This window comes from Scyliorhinus torazame, chromosome 24 (genome assembly GCF_047496885.1).
Source record: "Scyliorhinus torazame isolate Kashiwa2021f chromosome 24, sScyTor2.1, whole genome shotgun sequence".
In the NCBI taxonomy this organism is placed as follows: domain Eukaryota; kingdom Metazoa; phylum Chordata; class Chondrichthyes; order Carcharhiniformes; family Scyliorhinidae; genus Scyliorhinus; species Scyliorhinus torazame.
In genome coordinates, this window is record NC_092730.1 from 50,770,557 (window position 1) to 50,776,019 (window position 5,463).

Sequence of the window (5,463 nt, forward strand, 5' to 3'; positions counted from 1 at the left end):
CACGTGCCAGTGAGGCTAGAAATAGGAAGATAGAGCAGCTAAACACGTGGCTAAACAGCTGGTGTAGGAGAGAGGGTTTCCGTTATCTGACCCACTGGGAGCTCTTCCGGGGCAGGTGTGACCTATATAAGAAGGACGGGTTGCATCTAAACTGGAGAGGCATAAATATCCTGGCCGCGAGGTTTGCTAGTGTCACACGGGAGGGTTTAAACTAGTATGGCAGGGGGGTGGGCACGGGAGCAATATGTCAGAAGGTGAGAGCATTGAGGGAGAACTAGGGAATAGGGACAGTGGGGCTCTGAGGCAGAGCAGACAGGGAGAAGTCGCTGAACACAGTGGGTTTGGTGGCTACCACGATCTTTTTACCCAGAAATCCGTTCACCTGAATGAAACCAAACCACGTTTCCATTCGCTGCCGTTGCTGCTTCTCCTTCCAAACGTTGCAGGAAACGTTATTATTTATTGGTTGTTGTTTTGAGTGCGAGCTTCTTTATATTTCGTTCAGTTACCAAATGAAAGGGTAAATATCTGACTGAACTCGATATAGGTTCAAACCGTTCATTTCCAAACATTCCGATTTATTCTCGAGTCAGTGGCTTGTGCGGGGAGTTCAGCAAATATTTCGAATCACAGTCGCTGCGAGCAGGGCTCGACTCTGCACGGGGAAATCCCATTGGATTTCAAGTCCAACGCCTTAACCACGTCGGCTATCGCAGCTGCGTCTAGTGCGTCATTCATTAGTAATTTGGTCGATAGAATACATTCTAAAACCAGCCTGGAATCACTCCAGGAAGTTACTGCATTCAAACGATCAACGGGGCCCCGGTGTTTATGTGATATTGAATCTTCGTGGAAAATGACCATTGGATTTGGAGAGAAGCCTTGAGAGACTCGAAAACCTCACAATTCCACCGATTGAATAGATTGTGGAACAACATCAGTTACATTGGAAATATATTAGAAATTCAAATGGAACAGGTACACAGTTTACAGTCTGGAAGAAAATTTAAATGATGAAATCTGGAAATTACAGCACAGAAGGAGACCTGTGCAGGCCGAACGGTCACCTGATGACCCGATGACGCAACTAAAATGATCACGTGTCGGGATTCCGGCAGTTCCCCGGATCGCGGTCAGAGCACAAGCCAGGAGGACCTGCTCAATTATTAAGTCAGTTGTTTTTATTACATGTCCTCGGTCGCCAGTCATTGAGAGACCAGCATTTCTACATGGTGTCAGGAATGGGCAGTATGGCAGAAGGACTTCACCGCATCAACCTCCTTGAATCATAGAATCGTAGAATCTCCAGCGCAGGAGGCCATTCGGCCCAACAAGTCAGCACTGACCCTCCGAATGAGAACCGCAGCAACTCTCTTCAAAAAATGTTTAATTGACACTGCATCAGCAGACCGGCTAGCTCAGTCGGTAGAGCATGGGACTCTTAATCCCAGGGTCGTGGGTTCGAGCCACACGTTGGGCGCTTCCTAGTTATTATCCGAAAATATTGATGCTGAATGAACTGTCTTCATAACAGGAGCACAAGGTTATGACCCTTGACTGGGAATCCAGAGGGTCTAAACGAACATTTCGAACAAAACGAGAATTAATAAATATGGAATTAAAATTTTGTCTCATTAACGGCGCAGAAAGGTTCTGCTTCCGACGGTTCTTATTTCCACAACTGGGAACACATTGACGCAACTACAGTGAAGATCTGTCACCGGCAGTGTCACGGACCTCTGGCACAGAGTCTGTCCCTGTTGCTCAGAAGGGAAGGGGGGAGAGGAGCAGAGCATTAGTAATTGGGGACTCTATAGTGAGGGGCACAGAGAGGAGATTTTGTGGGAGCGTGAGAGACTCACGTTTGGTATATTGCCTTCCAGGTGCAAGGGTACGTGATGTCTCGGATCGTGTTTTCCGGGACCTTCAGGGGGAGGGGGAGCAGCCCCAAGTCGTGGTCCACATTGGCACTAACGACATAGGTAGGAAAGGGGATAAGGATGTCAGGCAGGCTTTCAGGGAGCTAGGATGGAAGCTCAGAACTAGAACAAACAGAGTTGTTATCTCTGGGTTGTTGCCCGCGCCACGTGATAGTGAGATGAGGACTAGGGAGAGAGAGCAATTAAACACGTGGCTACAGGGATGGTGCAGGCGGGAGGGATTCAGATTTCTGGATAACTGGGGCTCTTTCTGGGGAAGGTGGGACCTCTACAGACAGGATGGTCTACATCTGAACCTGCGGGGCACAAATATCCTGGGGGGGAGATTTGTTAGTGCTCTTTGGGGGGTTTAAACTAATGCAGCAGGGGCATGGGAACCTGGATTGTAGTTTTAGGGTAGGTGGTTTGAAGTGTGTCTACTTCAATGCCAGGATTATACGAAATAAGGTAGTGGAACTGGCAGCATGGGTTGGAACCTGGGACTTCGATGTTGTGGCCATTTCGGAGACATGGATAGAGCAGGGACAGGAATGGATGTTGCAGGTCCCGGGGTTTAGGTGTTTTAGTAAGCTCAGAGAAGGAGGCAAAAGAGGGGGAGGTGTGGCGCTGCTAGTCAAGAGCAGTATTACGGTGGCGGAGAGGATGCTAGATGGGGACTCATCTTCCGAGGTAGTATGGGCTGAGGTTAGAAACAGGAAAGGAGAGGTCACCCTGTTGGGAGTTTTCTATAGGCCTCCAAATAGTTCTAGGGATGTAGAGGAAAGGATGGCGAGGATGATCCTGGATAAGAGCGAAAGTAATAGGGTAGTTATTATGGGAGACTTTAACTTTCCAAATATTGACTGGAAAAGATATAGTTCGAGTACATTAGATGGGTCGTTTTTTGTACAGTGTGTTCAGGAGGGTTTCCTGACACAGTTTGTTGACAGGCCAACAAGAGGCGAGGCCACATTGGATTTGGTTTTGGGTAATGAACCAGGCCAGGTGTTGGATTTGGAGGTAGGTGAGCACTTTGGGGACAGTGACCACAATTCGGTGACGTTTACGTTAAGGATGGAAAGGGATAAGTATACACCGCAGGGCAAGAGTTATAGCTGGGGGAAGGGAAATTATGATGCCATTAGACGTGACTTGGGGGGGATAACGTGGAGAAGTAGGCTGCAAGTGTTGGACACACTGGATAAGTGGAGCTTGTTCAAGGATCAGCTACTGCGTGTTCTTGATAAGTATGTACCGGTCAGGCAGGGAGGAAGGTGCCGAGCGAGGGAACCGTGGTTTACCAAAGAAGTGGAATCTCTTGTTAAGAGGAAGAAGGAGGCCTATGTGAAGATGAGGTGTGAAGTTTCAGTTGGGGCGATGGATAGTTACAAGGTAGCGAGGAAGGATCTAATGAGAGAGCTAAGACGAGCAAGGAGGGGACATGAGAAGTATTTGGCAGGAAGGATCAAGGAAAACCCAAAAGCTTTCTATAGGTATGTCAGGAATAAGCGAATGACTAGGGACAGAGTAGGACCAGTCAAGGACAGGGATGGGAAGTTGTGTGTAGAGTCTGAAGAGATAGGCGAGATACTAAATGAATATTTTTCGTCAGTATTCACTCAGGAAAAAGATAATGTTGTGGCGGAGAATGCTGAGCTCCAGGTAAATAGATTAGATGGCATTGAGGTACGTAGGGAAGAGGTGTTGGCAATTCTGGACAGGCTGAAAATAGATAAGTCCCCGGGACCTGATGGGATTTATCCTAGGATTCTCTGGGAGGCCAGGGAAGAGATTGCTGGACCATTGGCTTTGATTTTTATGTCATCATTTGATACAGGAATAGTGCCAGAGGACTGGAGGATAGCAAATGTGGTCCCTTTGTTCAAAAAGGGGAGCAGAGACAACCCCGGCAACTATAGACCGGTGAGCCTCACGTCTGTAGTGGGTAAAGTCTTGGAGGGGATTATAAGAGACAAGATTTATAATCATCTAGATAGGAATAATATGATCAGGGATAGTCAGCATGGCTTTGTGAAGGGTAGGTCATGCCTCACAAACCTTATCGAGTTCTTTGAGAAGGTGACTGAACAGGTAGACGAGGGTAGAGCAGTTGATGTGGTGTATATGGATTTCAGCAAAGCGTTTGATAAGGTTCCCCACGGTAGGCTATTGCAGAAAATACGGAGGCTGGGGATTGAGGGTGATTTAGAGATGTGGATCAGAAATTGGCTAGCTGAAAGAAGACAGAGGGTGGTGGTTGATGGGAAATGTTCAGAATGGAGTTCTGTCACAAGTAGAGTACCACAAGGATCTGTTCTGGGGCCGTTGCTGTTTGTCATTTTTATCAATGACCTAGAGGAAGGCGCAGAAGGGTGGGTGAGTAAATTTGCAGACGATACTAAAGTCGGTGGTGTTGTCGATAGTGTGGAAGGAAGTAGCAGCTTACAGAGGGATATAAATAAGCCGCAGTGCTGGGCTGAGAGGTGGCAAATGGAGTTTAATGTAGAGAAGTGTGAGGTGATTCACTTTGGAAGGAAAAACAGGAATGTGGAATATTTGGCTAATGGAAAAGTTCTTGAAAGTGTGGATGAGCAGAGGGATCTAGGTGTCCATGTACATAGATCCCTGAAAGTTGCCACCCAGGTTGATAGGGTGGTGAAGAAGGCCTATGGAGTGTTGGCCTTTATTGGTAGAGGGATTGAGTTCCGGAGTCAGAAGGTCATGTTGCAGCTGTACAGAACTCTGGTACGGCCGCATTTGGAGTATTGCGTACAGTTCTGGTCACCGCATTATAGGAAGGACGTGGAGGCTTTGGAACGGGTGCAGAGGAGATTTACCAGGATGTTGCCTGGTATGGAGGGAAAATCTTATGAGGAAAGGCTGATGGACTTGAGGTTGTTTTCGTTAGAGAGAAGAAGGTTAAGAGGAGACTTAATAGAGGCATACAAAATGATCAGAGGGATAGATAGGGTGGACAGTGAGAGCCTTCTCCCGCGGATGGAAATGGCTAGCACGAGGGGACATAGCCTTAAACTGAGGGGTAATAGATATAGGACAGAGGTCAGGGGTAGGTTCTTTACGCAAAGAGTAGTGAGGCCGTGGAATGCCCTACCTGCTACAGTAGTGAACTCGCCAACATTGAGGGCATTTAAAAGTTTATTGGATAAACATATGGATGATAATGGTATAGTGTAGGTTAGATGGCTTTTGTTTCGGTGCAACATCGTGGGCCGAAGGGCCTGTACTGCGCTGTATTGTTCTATGTTCTATGAATGTGCTCTGTATTTCAATGAGATCATGATTGATCTGATAGGATATGACGTGTTATGATCTGGTATGGTGGCACGTTGTCACAGTGCCTACCTCACAGTGCCCGCGATTCCGGTTCAATTCCCGCCTTTGGTAACTGACTGTATGGAGTTTGCACTTTTTCTCTGTGTCTATGGGTTTCCTCCGGGTGCTTCGATTTCCTCGCACGTCCAAATGTGCGTGGGTTAGGTGGAATGTCCATGCTAAATTGCCCCTTTGTGTTTATAAAGTTGGG

General features: G+C 47.3%; 2 non-coding genes across 2 annotated transcripts; one reads left to right on the forward strand and one right to left on the reverse strand.

The window, feature by feature from the left end:
- Positions 1–634: 634 nt before the first annotated feature.
- trnas-uga (transfer RNA serine (anticodon UGA)) lies at positions 635–717 on the reverse strand. The gene has a single exon. It is a non-coding gene; the product is annotated as a tRNA-Ser (tRNA).
- Positions 718–1,407: 690 nt separating this feature from the next.
- trnak-cuu (transfer RNA lysine (anticodon CUU)) lies at positions 1,408–1,480 on the forward strand. Its single transcript has one exon. It is a non-coding gene; the product is annotated as a tRNA-Lys (tRNA).
- The last annotated feature ends 3,983 nt before the right edge of the window (positions 1,481–5,463 follow it).